Here is a 19,587-nt window from a genome sequence, read left to right as displayed (position 1 = left end):
GTCTGTTAGTATGCATGCATGAGCAATCCCGAGTGGGGGGGATTGCAAGAGACAAGGCAGTCAGTCAGAGGGCCCTGGGCTCTCCCAGTTAATTAGTAGAGGGGCTAGGCCACAAACAGGCCAGCAGCAGCAGCGGCCTGGCCAGCAGTCGTCATGTGAAACGGCTGGAGGGGTGAACGTCTCCCTGACGCTGCAGATAGAGCTGTTCAAAGAGCTTATCTGAGGCTGTCTGGCCTGGCCTTATCTGATCTGACCCCGGCTCATACGCCTCCTGTTACACTATGTTTCATCTGGTGCGGTGTGTGGAAGTTGTTCCTGTGTATTAGCATTTGAAGAGCAACATGTGTGTGCGTGTTGGAATCTGGTTATAATGTTAAATGCTCAGATTGGATGTCAACCAGGCCAGTGTGAGGTCACCACGAGCTGTAAGGGGGTAACGGGGGGGCTGCATCTCAAATCAGCCACAGGTAGCGTCACGGTTACGAAGCAATCTGAAATTGTTTAAGAGTACATTTGTGCCGAGATTTATGAACTGATTTATGGGAAAGTTACTCAGCTGAGCTCCTTGGCCTGAGCTGGATATGTTCACAAGTGTGTTTTTGTTTAAGCGTGTTAGGAGCCGAGTTAGAGGAGCATGGCAGAAATGTAGAAAATGGCCAGATATGGTTAAATGTGGAACGTAATCAGTAAATCTGTGCAGAATTACGTTCTTCAAAACAGCCTTTCAGCCACACGTGAGGGTGTTGTAATCCTGCAGGTGATCATTTCTTTTCTATTATATGCTAACAAGCAGTGTTGCGTCTTTCAAATGGAGCAGTGCACAGTAATTACGTACCCACTCCAGGCGTCTCTCTGCTGGCACACGCTGACTGTGGGCAGGGACAAACAATTCAGACACAATTTAGCTACAATGCCGCAGTAATTGTTGTTGCCCACTGTCTCTCCCAGGGGTGACCCCTCACTTCCCGAAACACAAACACGCAGATACAGATACACACAGTACTCACACACATTAACACACAATGTTGACACAGCTTCAGCAGGGACAACCTCCCCCCCCTCCATTCCCCCCCTCCTCTTCCCCCCATTTTGCCTTCTTGATCCCTCATCCCATCGTCCCTCCCTGCACACACACACACACACACACACACAGTGCTGTTTGGTGGAGATCAGAAGCCCAGCTCGGAGGCCCCACACCTGGGCATGTTTGCGGAGGAAGCGGGCCCTGGGCGGGCTGCGCTCCATGCGCCTGTCGACTGGCTCCACCAAGTCTGGCCAGCTGTGCTCCTGGCCTGGCCTCGCGCTGTGGGGGCTGTGCAGCTGGGAAAGGCATGTTTCCCAAAAGAGGAGAAAAAAAAAGACAGAGGGGGAGGAGGGAGGGAGGACACAGAGAAGAGTAAAAGAGAGAGAAAAAAGGGCTTTAGGTTATTTCGAGCTCATTACACATTCATCCCCGAGCTCTCCTAAAGCATCTCCTTTTTATATGAAAAAAACATTCTGGGCTAAGCCGGTTAATACCTTGGAAGCGCTTAGTTCATTATTAGGTTTTTTTTATGGACTTGTCAAACAAGCTTGTATGATTTGAAGCAAAACATAAAAGTTTTGAATTACCAATAATTTTATTGGAGCTCTTGTTGTAATAATGTATTGGAGCACATCTGTTGACAGATTGATTTTTCCAGCTGAAAATGTGACTTAAATGTTGGATTTGTTGTTTTTCGCCTTAGATAATTACGCCAGCTGTTAATACTGCATGTAAATTATGAAAACAGTTTCATGAAATTAAATTCACTTATTCACGTTGAATTTTAACCCTGTTATTGGCAGATGCTCCGGTGTGATGACTTGTTGCTGGGATAGAGTGGAGACACTCTTTCACCAACTTTCACCAGTTTGAAGAGACGACAAACAAACTATTGCAGCATTTGCTGTTTCAGATGTCACCTCTTCCTGTGTGTGTACTTAGCCTGCTGCCATGTGGAGCTCCCAGAGGCTGCTGAGCCCAGCGGCAGCTCAGGAAGTGAGGGATGTGTGGAGAGGCAGCCTTGTTCTCCTGTCACTCAGCACTCCAGGGAACGGCAGAGCCGGGCCGAGCCAGGCCGAGCCGGGCCGAGCCAGGCAGACTAGAGCCAGAGCGCAGCAGTGATACGGGGATCCGTCGGAACATGCCCAGAGCGCAGGCCCGTCCTCCCTCCAAAACTCCATCACTGAGACTGAGAACCAAAAACTACTGTGCCTTAATTATGATGGATTGAGAGCGAGATTGCACTCCTGCTGTTGTTGTGTAAGGACAACTTCCAGAGGATGGACTATCACCTGTTTGTTTTGATCTGTTTGCATAGTTCAGATTCTAGAGACCTTGATACTATCAGTGTAGATGTTAGCTGAGGTGATATAAACCCGACGAACCAGTGCACTTCAATTGGTAAGCCTTTCGGACCATAGAGTGTTAAAGTGAAACAACACTTGTTATCCAGTGCAGCTATTTATTGCCCCCGCCAGGTCATTCCCCTCAGAGAACCTCAAACATATGAGTGGAGCCGAGCAAACAGACGAGCAACACACTAAACCCATTTGTCCTCTTCACAAAGCACAGAGCCTGCTGACACACAACATGTGCTGTCTGTAAAGAGCCCATGAGTGAGCCACATCCCTTCGGTTCAAAGAAGCCTCTCACAGTTTGGCCTCTGTGTCGGGGGGGACGTGAAGGTGGTGTACTGGCTCTCAGTGGCCCGTAGCCTCACCTTAGGCTATGTTGGCCTCCGGGATCCTGGACCTCCATCCCCGGGCTAGTCCTGCCCCCTGCTGTCCTCTTTCCTCGCCCTGACCCTGGACCTGCTGCCCTGCGGTCACCAGGGGCCCAGGTGGCCACATGGACATAAAGAGAGCAAGTGGCATAAGGTGAACATATGGAAACGACCAGGATGCTTTATGTCAGGAAGCTAATTTCACATGATGAGAGATAAAAACACGTTACACAGTGAACACAGTGATAAAACACCATTTATGGATTGGTGGGTGATGTGGGGTACACCGAGAGCTCCAACACAGAGGCCTCTCAATTCAAACTTTTCTCCTCCAAACTAACTCCTCTTCTCTATCGCCCTCTGTTTGGCTCTGTCGGCCTGTGTTTGCTCACCCACTGAGGCCTCCTTCTCACAAGCTGTCTGTGCTCTGTCCTGCCTGCTCTCGGGCTTGGCGTACCGACTAGAGCCAGTCTCTGCTCGCTACCAGGGCCCACACACCCACACCCACTACATTCCTCCACTCACAGCCAGAGGGGAGGGCGAGGTGCTGGATGAGGTGAACATCAGCACTGATGGATTGAATGGCCTGTTGCGATATCGAGCAACGTATTCTCTTTAGACCAGCAGGTAGGAGCGGTCTGATGTCATTAAAGCCCAATTCATGCTTCGCTGTAGGTACGCACGGGGCCGGGCATTCACAGTTGTGCGGAGGCGAATGTGCGGCAACTACACATCTGAAACTTTAGTGGTGGTACAGTTTCCATGCTGGTATTGAGTGTCTTCCAGTTTCTTGTCCACTTAATTACAAATTCACTGGCGTCTCTGTTTACTTCAGAACAATGGCGAGTGTTACTTAGCGGATCATGTCGGAGCTGGAGCTGACAGATGTTGAAGAGCAATTACTTTTGTTCGTTCCTTCACGTCAGGGCTCTGCGTAGGCTCCATGTCTACGGCCTAGCTTCCACGCAGGAGCCTGAATTGGCCTTAAGCCGTGTGATATCTGCTCGGCTCGTTGTCCTGAGATGTTGTGTTTCATTGGTCTGCTCTTTCAGAAGATGATCTATCTCTGGGGGATCGGATTCGTTTTGCAGCGTAACAAAATAAACCTGCAGTTTAGCAGAGTAAATGGAAAAACAGCACAGGGGGAAAAGTAGACCTCTGGAGAAACACACAGAGAGATAGAAAAAAAAAAAAAAAGTCCTGACAAAGGCAGAAAGAGAGAATTATCTCCCCAGCTGTCCGTGCATCAGGAAGTCTCTCCCAGAGAGTCAGCTCTGACCGGTCTGATCACAGAGGCAGCGCAGGAAGTCCCACAAAAAGAAGAGGAAGTGAACACCAGCTCCAGGAAGTGAGTTTTTGCAGCTTCGGCTCCACGAAGTCTGGATCCTGAAGGGAGGAGGGCGGGAGGAGGAAAGGGAGGCAGCCCAGCTGAACACCAGAGTGTGAGAGTGGAGGAAAACAGAGGGAAAGACACATGGAGGGAGGGAGAGACAGATTAGGGCGTACTGACGGCAGTGACAGCTGTCTCCATGCCGCCAGCTGTGTGTCATTTAGTGACTGCTTATAAATATGAGCCTGGCACCAGGGAGTGATGTTCCTGATGCTGTGGCGCCAGGCGCTCCGCTTCAAATGACATTGGGTGCCACCGCTGACTTCCTCTCAACCTACACACACATATACACACACACAAATGAAAGAGCACAAAAAGCTCGATTCAGCACAAGTAAATGTAGGCTTGTGTTTGTGAGAGAGTCACATTTTCAGCTGCTTCTCTCCTCCTGCCATCTCTCACAATAGAGAATCAAAACGTGTTTCCACAAAACATCTAATTACAGAACACCGCAATCCGACAGTATCGGAGCAAATAGGGAGCACGTCAGGACAAACAGATTAGTGGCTCCGGTGACAACGTCCCCACTCACACACACCTGTGCTCACACATATTCTGACTAAGCCCTGGTGTTTTGCATGCAAATAGAGTGATGTTGCTGTGGTGAGGAGGTGCTAACTTCCTCTGTGCTGCACCTGGACCGGCTCATCTGCATAAAGGGAGAGCGGGGTGAGGGGTGAGGAAGGAGAGGGAGAACATCAGAGGTGTTAATGGGTTAAAACCTGGTAATTGGGGGGTACTTAGTTGCCCATTGTCATCGTCAGGCCCGAGGGACAACAGATGAAGCCTCATTTGGATTGTAGAGTTCACATGTCACTTAAAGCAGTGACACTCATATCAAGATGTTTCTTCCAGGATTGTTCCTCTTCACCACAACTTCTACTTTTGTTGCTAAAATATAAGATCTACTTACCTTTCTTAGTGAGGCGATTTTAGTTCACATTCCCATCCATCTGCCTTTGAGCAACTTTTCTTATGCGACACTTTCATCTTTCTGCATGGGATCACAAATCTGATCTTTTATCACATCTTTCTGTTTTAGCAATGATGCCGTTAAAAAAAGAGTCGGTGTCTTTAAAAATGTAAGACTGTACAACATATATTTTCAGAACGCAATATTTTTACGTGCGTCCATGTCGTAAAGTGAAAGCCAGCCTCGGAACCACATCACAAAAACGTTGCCCTTTGAAAACCCTCCAAATGTATAAGAAACACACAGAAAATGGAATGGCGTATGGTGAGAAGAAGGATAAGTTGGATGTCGTCATATCTATCCAGCGTGACCCACACGGTGTCTCTGTGTTCTCCTGCATGTCCTTTGCCTTCAATCCTGCTCACTCCTCCCTGATAAAATAATAAAGCAGAAAACCATATGCTCTTCGTTTGCTATCAGAGGATATCAGGGCCTCACGACCGTATCTACCAGAGTCCCTTCAAGGTCAGGCTGCAGTACATCCAAAAACCCTTCAGGCTCACAACTGCTTTTCAGATGGGACTTCTGGCGTCTTGGAGTCAGCACGGGACGCACAGTCATAACATTTGGCTTGGAGACTTCCAACACACATAATTCAGCACAGCTTTAAAAGCAAAAGCTGATAATATTAAAAATGATCGCTGTCATCATACTCCAGAGAGTGAGCACTCTGGCTTAGGGCCAAGCAACTCTCTGCTCTATATTTGGTCATTTCTCTTGGCTTACAATGACTTCACCGATGCAATTTCAGCTCGGTCCGTGTGTTGTTTCAGTCTCATTTTCAGTAAACTCTGTGATCACCTTGCCTTGGCGTTCCGCGGGCCTTTCACTGGGAGCACAAAGAGAGAGAGGGGCATTAGTCCACAAGAAAAGCCCAGCTTTGGCTTCTTAAAGAAAGCAGAGGTTTAGCTCTTTCACTTCCACTGCATTGTTATGCTAAGGCCCAGCTTGGGAAAAGAGTGAACCATTAGCATCTGAAGAAGAGCCAACATCTGAGGGAAACATGTCTTTAAGGCCCCAAAGAAAAGAATCCATGCTGTCTCTCCTCTCATTTTCTCATTCTCTAACTCACTCACTTGTTCCTCAACTCAACTCTCATTCCTTGCCATTCGGAGGCCCATTCTCCTTTCTTTCAGTTTCTCCTGCTGGCTCTTTAGGCGCGAAGAGGGATAAGAGATGTGTGTGTGTGTGTGTGGAGGGGGGGTATTAAGAATTGAAATGCTTCATGAAACAATGAGTATAGCTCTTAACAGATACTCTATATCTATATAAACATGTTTTATTCATTAACGGCTGGTGGCCACCACCCACCTTACAGATGTAATCCAAAAGTAAGTGACTTCACCTGCAGCTGTTACACATGTAAAGTTAGAGCCACAACTTATATTTTACATATTTATGTCAAAGGTCATCTCATGACTATAGCTGAGGAGCATTCCAACATTTTCATTGCCTGAACCAATATGACGATCGACTTTAGCTCTGACACATACAAGAAGAAGTATAGATATTTATAGTTTTTTAAAAATATGTATTTAAAAAAAGTTCAGAAATGTGCAAGACGTTGATAAGTCTTGTCCTATTGCTTCTCCATTCTATTATATAAGCTGTGGCAACCTATTCACCTGCGCACATTGGTATAACATTTTGCTGATGTTTGTTTCCTGTCTTTCTGTCATTTTTATATTTTGTCATTCTCTAACTCTGGTCCCACGCCAACAAGCTAAGGTTAACTGTCACCACTCTTATCTTATCACTCACAGTATGTTTACAGTCACACAGTTCAGTGATAATGCACCATGACGCCTAATCTTCCTTAGTTTTTAGATTTGTCCGTGGGAATGTAAGTGATCGCAGAAACTCAAAATGGAATAATCACTTTGACAATTACGCTAGATTTCATTTGGAACCATCCCATCATGTTTGCTACCAGATCATCTGAATAAGGCCAGTGTCGCCACGGATACCAATGTGGTGGATTGGAACAATGAATCCCTGTTTCATTCACAGTATGTAAACAAGAACAAATGTCAAGGGGAAAATAATGTTCATTTATTAGCCTCTTGAAATAATCATGTCGTTGAATCAAGTTGGTCTCCCTCTTATTTTTATTTTGAGTCTCAGCAGCTGAGGTGTTTTTAGAATGTACTTTGTTTTACTTTGCGCTCAGACAACAAAGTTTCACTTAAATCAAATCTTGTATAAAGTGTCACGTGAGCCTCTCATCCTACTCCCAGAGATTCCACGGGTGTAGAGGTCCTGCATTTAGAGAAAGAAATTATCTATTGGGATTATTTGGTGCTATGAGCTCTTTAACATACAATGGGAGTGGGTCATTAAGGGCTTTGTGTGTAATGAGAAGGATTGTGAAGTCTTTACGGGATTTTACAGCCAACGTAGTGAAATTATAGTATGGGAAATAAGATCTCTCCTTGCACAGCAGGGTTTCGGATCATCTGGAGGCCGATTGTAAAGGCCATATTTATTTCTAATAAAACCGATTTTCCATGAGCTTGGATGGGTACTTGACTCCTCCCCCCTGTCCCACCTCCTGGAACGGGCCCTGATGCAAGCACATTCTCATCTATCTGGCTCATCTGGTTTCTTGGTAATTGAACATGACACTATTATGGCCAAAGTGACCTTTCTTGCCTTGCTGCTATGTGCTTGTGTTTGTTGTAAACAGAGCGGTCTGAACATCGTCTGCATCGGTCTGCTGAGCTGGAGCCGGACAGGGGAGCAGCTGTGGGATGATTCACAGCAACAACACGCGTCATCTTGAGTGGGATCCCACAGACGCTCCCCTGGGTCACAACATGGCGTGGATGGAATCCTACAGAGACAGTGATACTATAAAGATAAACAAACACACCTTGGGGGCAAGAAGCAGGAACCAAGAGCTAGAAATGCTGAGTCACTGGAGTTTCTGCAGCTGAGACATCACTGTTCTGCACCCAGCTGGCTGCTGACACCTACGGGAGCAGTGATGAGCTGAGTGATAACAACAGCACCATCACCAGCAGCTCTGTGAGGCCTACTGTACGATAAACACATGACTCTGACAGGGCTTTCTGGTCAAGCCCCCGGAGCGGACTACAGCCTCAGTGAAGCAAGGAGCCGTTTGAGGGAAGAGAAGAATGACTAAGTCCTGCACCTGCCTCTCCGTCAGAATAACACCGCCTGCACGCTGACAGGAGGGAAGGGGGTGAGAGGGCCCAATGAAAAAAAAAAAAAAAAGTAGGAATTTCCAAGGACAGACAAGATGTTGTGAAATCATATTGCGCATGTGGCCTGCACAGCTGCACAGGGAGTGAGCTGCTCCATGTGTAAAAGAATGAATCACCAGCAGAGTTCCTCAGAAGTCAGATCACACTTTCAGCTCTCATTCTTCCTCCACCTCTCTCCCTCCCTCCCTCCATCCTTGTTTTGCTCTCTTCTGTTTTCCATACTTCTTTATTGCAGGTGCAAGCAGTGAAGTAAGCTTGACTAGATTATCCACATACTGTCAGATCAGATCACTTCCCCATGTCGCACACATGGAGAGATACGAGTGCACGTACACAAATGCATGTTTATCATTAATCACAATGAACAATGCCGAAGCCCTCCAGAGTCTCTTCATCAGCATGACATCATGTGACACATATAACCACACTTCCTCCTCCGTCTACCCACGCTGCACTGCAGCACAGGTGGCCGACTGCAGCAGCCGGAGCAGCATTCCTGCTCTGCTGTTAAGTGACATCTCCTCTGCAGAAGTGTCCTCATCCAGGAAAATCAGATGAGTCACAAGGTTACTTACCATCACATGGATCTCATTCCGTGTCCCTGTTAATGGAGCTGGAATGCTTACGGGGGGCTGCTCGCACCACAGTGTCTGACTGCGCATGTATCCTCCACCTAATAAATCACAGCCGCTCATCCGTTTGACTTCAAACTTGGCAGGTGTATTTATGAGGACCTGAGGTAGTGCAGGGCCAACTTCGAGGTATTGTGGACCATCTGTTCTAGAAACCCTGATCCTCCATTTATTATATTATTATGTTTAAAGAGCACTTGATTTACACAACTGTGATGAGAACCCATCTCCCATCAGGCAATTCTTTGTATCAATGTCACAAATAAACAGGCAAATCAGACTGGTGCTATATATAATTTCTGTCTCTCTGACCCATGAGTGTTGAATGGCTGCGAAAGTTATGAGTTTTGTATTTTTTTGGGATGAAACGTTCTCGTGAAATATAAACAGGCACGTTCAGCAACAGTTGGTTGGGACTTGGGAAAATTGAATGCTGTTTAATTACTTCATTTATTTATCACATATCAAAACCTTTTCATGATTTTAGATTTTTGTTGATCAGGCATCTGAAAAATAGGGTCTATACTTATTACAGTAACATGACAGCAATGAAATGGAACTGGAATGATGATGTTGATTGAGGACAATTAATTTGATTAAAAGCACATTATGAACTGGCACTTAGTGAAGAAAGTGATGGAAGGACATTTTATTTATTTGCACGACAGTGACTTAGCGGGATCACACAAAAACGACAGATTACCATGAATCTCTGGAAGGATGCAGTATGGGTCGGGGAAGAGCCCATTCAAATTTGGCAGCAAGTATAAGCAGAAGTATTTTATTATTATTTATTTTATTTCACACTTTCTTTAAGATTGTTGTCGATTTCTCAGAGAAAAAGTAATGGTTATTAAAAAAAAAAACATCAGGCATGTTTAGGAGACTTATCATATTAATATTTATGAGTTTGTGTGATTTGGTTCAGATCCAATTAAAATCAGATTTAGTGAATTTGAATGTGGTTTCATAAAGGGACTGCTGGGTCTTAGAGGATGTGCTCTGTAAGTACCATTCTAGTTGTGTGTGTTTTGGCTGCTGGTCACAGCATCATTATAGGCCCCCCTAACCCCCCACCCCCCCTTTAATCATATAAATGTTCTACAGAGAACAAAAAGCCAGGGATGAGTCATCAGCACATTGCAAATTGCCTGTGAGGTGTCAGTACCACACCCAAACACACAGTTCACAAAGATGCACGGATGAATTTATCTGCTCATCAGTGGTCATCAATCAGAGGGAATTCATCCTCTAAATTCCTCAGTGCATAATGGGATGATGGGAGGAGGGCGGCTTATTAGAGGAGCGCCCTCATGAAGTGGAGAGGCTGCCGACATCTCTATCTTTCACAGCTCCGGCTCTGATGCTAAATTGACAGCTTCAGAATGTGTCTTAAATGCTAATTCAATGGGTAAATCCACAGAGAGCCAGCTAGCTGTAGTGCCCTCTAGGGCAGCGGTGTTATCCGGGGTCCCTAAGGAGGGTCCCGGGCGGCTCTGTGTGGTCCGGCCCCCCCAGGAGAAGGGCTGCGGCTGACTGGGGGTTTCTGGGCCTCTGCCTCCCTCTCCTCCCTGTCCCCCCTTTGATATCAGGAGTGCTGGAATGGAGGAGTTGCACTGGAAAGGGGGGGGGGGGGGGGTGGGGGTGCGGGTCTCCCTAGTTGCCAAGCGAACGCCATATGGGCAGCTCACTGGTGTTACTGGGGGCCCGGGGCAGTTCCCAGAATTCACATGATAATGAAGCCCGGGGCCATTCAGAGTGCTGGCCTAAAGCTGGGCCTAAGAGCTTTTGATAGCCCCCAGCAGCCTGTAGGCCTGCCCACCCCGGGCCCAGCCAGCTTTCCTGCCAGGCCCAAACCACCTGTTTGATTTTCCCAGGGCCCTGCCACAGCGGAGCGAGAGCAGAGAAAGAGGGAGCCGGGAGGAGGAGGAGGGGAGGGGCAGCAAAGGAATGTCTCCCCTCTTATTTTGTCACTGAGTGTGTACTTCCCATTCACTTCCTCTTTATAATCCTCCAGCCCTCCCCTCACGTGCACACACATACACACTGTCGCATAAAACACGGACGTGCACGTGAACACACGCACCCGAGTATAACCTAGATGCACACACACACACACACACACACACACACACCCCTGCTGACCCACACACAGTCCCTTTCCCCTTTTGTTAAAGCCCCTGCAACAATCCCAGGGAGAAGAATGAAGTTTAAAAGTAGGGCACCTTCTGCTGCATCCAAGTTTCACACAAGCCGATTCCTGGAAGAGGGCCCTGGGTGAAAAGCCGGGCGTTTGTCTTAGCAGCGTGTCTCAGTTCTCTGTGGGAACCAGGAGGATGTGCACCGGGCAGCCGAGGGGACCAGGCGACTGGCGGCGGCCGTTGGGTGGGGGGGACTGAGAGGGTGATGGAGACTGGGGTGGTTGAAGGGACACCATGAGAGCAGAGGAGGGATGGGAGGGAGGGAGGGAGGGAGGGAGGGAGGGAGGGAGGGAGGGAGGGAGGGAGGGAGGGAGGGAGGGAGGGAGCAGGGAAAGGGAATGATATTTGTGGCACTTGCGGGGGGTCGATGTATGTTTACCGAAAGGGCACATTCCTCTGTCGTGAGAATGGCTGGTCCATGTGCAGCAGCAGCACCGGGACAGACGTGGCAGATGGTCCCAGGCCGCTGTGCTCACTGCAGCCACACGGAAACACAGGGTCACTTCCCACTTGTTGCTGTGTCCCAACAGTCAAAGTGAACTTCAGCTCTTTGATTCGGCTACAGAGCTTGAAATGACATTTGCATATGTGGTAAATTCAGCTAAATAGATCCCTGTAACCTGGGTAGGAACCAGAATCACATGTTTAAGCATGCAGCCCTCATCTTCAGATTCTCAGTAATTAGGGCCCGAGCACTGACATCGAAGGTGTCAGGTGAGACCCTATTGAAATTGTAAGGATTATTATTATTATTCAGGCAAATGAATTGGCTTTTTGAGGGCTTTACCATGCTCAACTTCTTACCAAAATTTGCAGAAAGTTAAGAAGTGGTGAAAATGTACGTATTCTGAAGGAATTTTCAATGGGCGTCGCAAAATGGCTCAACGGTGCCCCTCGAGACCCCTGGAACGTGTTCACATTGACCGGTCTTCACAAAAATCAATATACAGGTGTATCATGACCAGACAAACAAAAAAGTCTTCAGGTGCAATTGGATAAACACAACAGGAAGCCTGCTATTTTGCATTTAGTGGCCATTTTGGCCATATTCCACATTTTTACTTTGATGTTCTTGTTCCTCCTTGTATTTTAATTAGTTCTCTCCTCTAGGGAATGATCTCTGACCTGTTAATGGATAAGTATAGAACATGGGACATCATCCTTAGAGATGAGGCATGTCTTTATGAATACACTATTTCATTTACATTATATGCTTAGACACATGCAGTTATGTCCTGTTGAACCACGAGATTTGGGACGTTGTTTTGGGACGTTGTTATGTTGTTTTTCATCCCCTCTGAACTGCAATAACTCCACCAAACCAGCCCTGGAATATTTGCATATTTGCACCAGCACCATAATAAGCATATTTGAATATTTGCACTACTGCACAAATTGAACATTCATCTGTAAAGATATATATTTAGATGTATATATTTTATTTTTTATTTTAAATTTTTGATATTCTATTTCATTATTATTCTATTTTATTCTTTTTTATTCTATTTTATACTATTTCTATTTTTATTTGATTTTTTTGGGTTGAAATTACTGAGCATTGCTTAAAGAGAGTGTGTGACCCAAGCATTTCATTGACAGTGACTACTTCATGTTATCTCTGTTCATTTGACAATAAAAATCTTGAATCTTGAATCTTGAATCTTGAATCTTGACTTGGTTCGCAACCTCTCTATATAATGTGGGCTCGACTCCTGCAAAGGCAGGCTTCCATTATTGACGTGTTGATGTCTCCGGACTTCTAGAGTCCGTCCTGATCTGTGAACTTCTTTGTAATAAAACTTTTACTGTACAAGCAAGTTCTGGGTCCGCGGAGAATTCTTCCTTCAACATCATCGACCTCTCGGCTGCCCAGAATATACGATACATACGCTGACTCAATGTGCGCTTTCTTCTCTGTCAAGACTGTGGTGCAATATTTCCTGTTGTGAAATCGTGTGACGTGATCACGGACAACACACTGGGAGCCCAGGTGTGCAGGTGTGACGCTGTGTACTCTGCGGCCACTTCGAGTTCCCGGTGCGAAGGCGGGGCAGCGTTCCTACAGTTTAACCAGAAATGCTGCCTTGCTGGGGGCTAAACACCTGCGTTGCACTCCCAGAGAAAAAGGGCAGGGAGTGGGGGGGTGTAAACCTGAGCTGCTGGTGTTTACCCCCCCCCACCCACCCTTACCTAACAGGGTCTCTGGTTACTGTAGTCCTCCTGGCTGCGCTGTTCCTCATAGCACGTTATTAAGGTCAGGTGAACAAGGGACATCTGCATAGAAAACATTACAATAACACTGCACTGTAGCTCTATTGAATGTGACAAGAATACACACACACCTCCACCTGTTGCACCTGCGCTGCCTCCTGTAGGCCACATGAATAGATAGCCTGATTCCCACACCCATGTAAATGAACTTCCTCTTGCTGTTGCACCCTCTATACAGCGCCGATAAATAGCAACAACAAACGAGAAGGGAAACTGGAGCGGGCTCACATCACAGCCGAGCCAGCCGAGACAGTGAAGGTGGAACTTTGGTGTCAAGAGCGTCAGGAGAGAGAAACAAAAACTCCCCGAGGCCCAAATAACTTGATTATACCCGCTGCACAATCAAAACAAAAGTGGCAGACCCAATCTGTTCACTGTCAATGGTGGCTCTCATTTGTCAAGCCCATCCAAGAGGTTGGTTCTCAGGCGACTTGCACAATGCCCAGTGACAAACAGGAGGGCTCTCCTTTTAGCCTTGCCTGCCACTGGGAAGCCCATCTGAAGTATTAATCTTTGGGTGGAAGAGTGGAGGAGAGGGCTCAGCCTGGCCCAGCCATTGTCCCCAGGCCTGGGCCCTCTGAATGGGGCTTTGTCAGCTCCCCAGCTGCCACTGTCCTGCTCCATCTTTGGGCTTTGGCTCCCATGTCCCGTGGCCGTGCTGACTGGACGCCTCCGTGCAGCTGTGGGGATGTGCGGCGCTTGTGTGTGTGTGTGTGTGTGTGTGTGTGTGTGTGCGGGATGGGCAGAGAGAGAGAGGTCAGGTGACAGACCATTCGTCTCACACACACAGAGAAACACACTCACACAAATATGTGGCTTCACATAGGATCTCACTCTGCATTTCAAAGTGGTGCACGCAGTTGCCATGGAATCAAAAAAACACCAGAATGAGTTTCATATTGGTTCAGTTTCTTATAGATCTTTATCCATGAAAAACATTCCTGTACTGTATGATAAACATATATAGATATACTATTTATGTCCCCTCTTATAAAGTTATCAATGCTACCTATTGATTTGACAAAATCCAAAGAAAAAGCAATTTGAGTATGACCCAACTAACTTTGAGTTTATATTTTATTTGTGAAGCATTTTGTAGCTTTGGTTGAAAAGGCACTAATACATAAGGTTTTATTATTTTCACTTATGCAATTGGGCATTGACAATAACCTGGGATTTGATTTCTCTCTGCTGATGAAACTGCTAATTATTTAGGATATATTTAATGCCTTATGCAAACACTATTATTCATTAACCCCTCCACCAGCCTCTTGTTCAACATTACTGTCGGAGATGTAAATTAGCAAACATTGGACACAGAAAGAGGGACAATACTGGAGCTGATGTGAAGGTTTCCCCGAAACATTTGTTTGTTCTCCATCTCCCTCCTGCAGCAGGAGGCAGCTGGCCAGCAGCAATCAGGCCGGTCCCCCATAGGCATCTTCTGGCTACCAGCTGGGAACAGCTGGTCTCCCCTTCTGCTACCAGTGGACCTGGGCCCTGCTGGAGGTCCTGGAAGAGGAGGAGGCCTCATACAGGATCAGACAAACAGGCAGCTTTCACACACAGACAGGTTCTGCTAATGAAGAGGCCTCATTAGGCAACATTTACAGTCCCTGCGGAGGTGCACCTATTGTTCGCTCGGTGGTTTCAGGGGGAGATCTACAGACCCGGGGCCCCAGCGTCTCACCGCGGCCTCGGTGCAAAGTCAGTGTTGGCTCGCCCGAGCGTCCGCTGTGTGATGTCAGCGGCAAACTGTTGCTAAAGTCAAAGAAGCAGAGGGAGGGGACACTAGTTGCTGGTGGTGCTTGGAAGGGGGGGGGGGTTTGGTTGATGAGCGGACGGAAAAGGGACTCGGGCGTTATTAGATTTGCAACAAGCCGTAACACTGTCTCCCATTGTGTATCCCTCCACCCCTGCCCTCCCCCAAGCCCCTGACCGCAGAGAACTCTTACCCAGCATCCCCTCCTTCTCCAACTCCTTCTCACCCCCTCCTCAACCAGCACCCCACCCCACAACCCCCCCAAACTAAAGCTCTCTCACCAGGCAATTGCCACTGGAGTGGAAAGTATTCCAGAGCACAATGCCTATGCTCTCAATGGGTGCTTTAGCATGCCACCAGTGCGCTGTCACCAGCAGATGGGGAGCTAATTAGAAGCCATTAAAGGGCTTTGATAGTGTGTGTGGGAACCAGGCGGAGGGAGATGGCCACAGGGGTGTAAAGGAGGGGTGAGATTCAGGTCTAGTGAATGTGCACACACATACATATGTACACAAGTGAGGGAACGAGATAGAGAGCGAGCTGTCCCTGTGACTCCTCCGGGGGCCAAGGACACCGAGCGGTGGGGCTTCAAGGATCCGTGAGGCAGCGGAGCACAAACTATCAGATGGAGATAGTGTTCCTGTAACCTGCCCCTGGCTCTCAGGGGATGGCATCCATCCACCCACCCAGTCTGCCTGCCCGTCTGCACGCAGGAAAAACAGCAACAAGCGGCGCGGCTCCAGCCTGTCTGCACTGGGGAATGACACATCTCTGATCCAGGACTCCCACAGGAAGTGACTCCCAACCACGGGTCCTCAGTCATTACAGAGGCTGCGCTGCCCAGGGAGGTGCCAGGGCCATGCCGGGGCACACCAGGAATCCAGGCGGAAACATACACAACACACCCACAGAGCCAGTGACACACACACACACACACACAGTGTGTTACAAGTTCTCACACACAGAACACACTTCCTCCACTTGTGCCTGTGACTGATGAGTCTCCAGTCAATCATCACTTGGCCGCAGAGAGCTGTGACAGTGTGGTGTGGTAAAGGTTTTTGTATCTGACACCCCCACCCCATCCCCCCATCCCCCCCCTCCCCCCCCTGTCTCACATGAGCCTCTCCACACACCTGCACACAGGTGTGATCATTATCAAGCAAACAGGAAGAGCCTGACTGGGAACTGGAAACTAATCCCACAGCTGCAGGGAGAAGACCTATGTGTTCTTGTGTGTGTGTGTGTGTTTGTGTGAGTGTGTGTGTGTGTGGGTGAGTGTTAGTAAAAATTGTTGAAAACTTGCATGTGGTGCTCGCCTCTCATTATCAAATTCCTCCCCGTTTCTTTTCAACAGTGTATCTCAATAATCGTACTGAAGTCAAATCCTCTGTCTAAGAAAGCGTTTATTCTCCTCCGCCATCATTGTGCTTTTGGTCCCTTTCATGTTACAGGAAGTAGTATGAGAATTACTTATTGTCCCCCACAGTAATAATAACAGCAGCAAAAGTGTGAAAGCCTTGCTGGAATGTCCTATTTCCTCTGAATGGATTCCTGCACCGACGTTTCCCACTTCCTGTAGTGTGCTCTTATAGATCTACAGTCGTTGCCTTATCGTGATGAAGAGGGCGTACTAGCTGTTATGTTTTCCTCTACACCAAATGGAACAATTTATCCTGGAAAAAATAAACGCTACTGGGAAACGGCTTGTGTGCGGGCACAAATAGAGCCAAGATACACAATGTCCTGAAAAGAAGACAAGTTGTTGCCTTTCTGCCGTTTGATGGATGGGGGGGGGGGATGCTGCGGCGGAAACAGTAGCATGTCGTAGAAATAAAATACTAAGTGATAATCGACTCACACATAACGAGTCCCCTGGGAAATGAATTCTGTGTCAGCGATGAAGGGGGAGCTGCGAGAGGGCACTGGCGTTGTCAGTTAAAATCAGGAGCTAATATGTTTCACTTTTCTCTCTCCCCTCCCCTGCCTCATCGCTCTGTCTCCTCTCTCTCCCCTCGCCTTGATGTGCTGTAAACAGGCTAAAAAGGGCCCAGCTGTGTGGAGTTATTGTTGGTGTCAGTAGGAAGTGCTGATAGCTTTTGCAGCTGAACAAAAGCTGGATGAGGGGAGTGGAGGGGCGCTCCAGACACTGTGGCTCCAGCCTAGATTCTCTCCCACAATCCCTGCACCGCACTCCCATTGTTCTACCCCCCCGGCCCTCCCTCCGCCCTCCCTCCGCCCTGTCAGCTGCGACCTAGGACAGAGGGCAGAAAAAAAAGGGAGAAAAAGAAAGTTTTTTTTAAAGTTTTTATGGGCTACTGCAACAGCTAGAAGAAACAGTCCCAGTGGTAGTTAACTTTGTTACAGGACAACAACACTGACGTTGGCTTTGGTGGAACATCTGTGCAGATTTTTAGCAGAGGCTCTTTAAACAGTATTTAAATTCAAATCTGAAGAAGCTGGTTTTATTCCTTCAGGAGGATACAAATAGATTTCAAACGTGTGAGAAACTCGTGTCAGTCTGCACAAATACCAGAATACTAATTTAAACTAAATTCTACATTTGTAAAACAAAATGAAATGCATAAACAAAATGCAACAATTATACGATGCAGTCAGTAAAAGTACAATTATAACGTGGTGAAATTTAAAAGTGAGCACAACTTTTAAAGGTTTGTACTTATTCTTATTGTAAAATAATGAAATATATAAAATATATGATCGACTTCTTACATTTGATACATCGTTATAGAATAGACTGAAAGTTTCACATTGGCCAGCAACAATATAAAAACCCAGCTTACATTAAAATGAGTCAGTAATGACAGTCTGGTGATATAATATACATAATGATATATAACATACCAGGGTCGCACATAATGTTTATTTTTGACTTTGGATACTTTAAGTACATTTCTGTGATAATCAGCAGTTTTACTTGAGTAGGTTTTTGAATGTGGGAGCTGCTCATGTCTTCCACTGCATTATAATAGTTGTTTTGTATTTAGATAAGTGGGCTATTATACCACTGTAGTTGCTGCTTTAAGCCAGTGGAATATATGTGAAGGGTACCATTGAATATGGAAACAGATTTTTGTCCAGTGGTACCCACAGGGGCAGATAGTGAAGTGGGCTGTGTGAAGGAATGCCACAGTTTTTTTAGTGTCACACGGCAATTAATCTATTTGCATTTAGCAAATGTACTGAGAGATTTCAAGATAACTTAGGGTGGTTTATAGATTAAAAATGAAAAAAAAATCAATAAAAAAAGTTATTTTCCTTCTCCTTAAAACATTAATTTGTTGGTGTCTCAATATAAATAGTTTAAATCCGTATAATCCTGCAGTGAGAACAGGGTCATACAGTTGTGACAGTGGCTGTGTGCAGGAATGCAACAGTTGGTTAATGTTAAAAAATGCAACTGATTTTATTAGATTTAGCACATTCAGTGAGGAACATAAAGAGAAATCAAATGGTTTGTTTTGGTTGAGCACTGAAAATGGAATAAATAAGATAAAAGTTTTTTTATACTGCATAAAACGTAAATGTGTTTGAATATATAACAGTGTAAATCCGTATTATCCTGCAGGGAGCACAGGGTCATACAGTTGTGACAGCGGCTGTGCAGGAATGCAATAGTTGTTTAGTTCTAAAAAGAAGTGACAACACAATGCGAAGCCTCCCCCCCCTCCCTCCTCCCCCTCCTGTTGACCTGCTGACTGTGTCAGTGCAGGTGCGGGGTTGTAATCCCATCCCGCTGCTTTAAGGTGATAAATGAAGGAGAGAGAGAAGAGAGAGAGAGAGAAAAGCTCCGGCTTGTTCTCAGGACTCGGGGCCGCGCAGCTCGCAGGTGAAGGAGGAGCGCGCCCTCCTTGTTTGACGTCTCCATGGCGACCGCCCGAGCGGCGCCAGGCTGACAGGCGTCAAGGCTCCGATGAATGGGTGACGTCACCGCGCTGGCGCCTGCCAGTCTGCTCGGGCTTGTTTGGACAATCTGGGGGGAAGATTCAGAGCGAGAGAGAGAGAGAGAGAGACGCCATCACACACACACACAGGCACACACACTCTCTCTCACACACACTGCAGAAACATGTGAAGGAATCCGTGAAGCTGCTTCGCACACTGGAGCTGCAGAAGGAGAAAGAGACTCTGTGCCTCCAGAAATAAAGAAAGTCCCGTTTCAGACAGCTCGGAGTCAGACAGCGGTGAGGAAATGAAGCGCACCCTCTGGTTGCAATGTTGTTAAACTCCTGATTTCATAAACCCAGTAAACTCTGATGTAGCTGCACATTCCTGCACACGTCCCTCTGCACTAACTTTAAATCATCTTGAACTTATCTCAGCTGATAAAGTTTATACCCCCCCCCCCTCTGTCCCCTGTGTG

The sequence above is a fragment of the Limanda limanda genome, chromosome 4 (assembly GCF_963576545.1).
Source record: "Limanda limanda chromosome 4, fLimLim1.1, whole genome shotgun sequence".
Classification (NCBI taxonomy): domain Eukaryota; kingdom Metazoa; phylum Chordata; class Actinopteri; order Pleuronectiformes; family Pleuronectidae; genus Limanda; species Limanda limanda.
Note: the sequence above shows the minus strand (reverse complement) of the source record.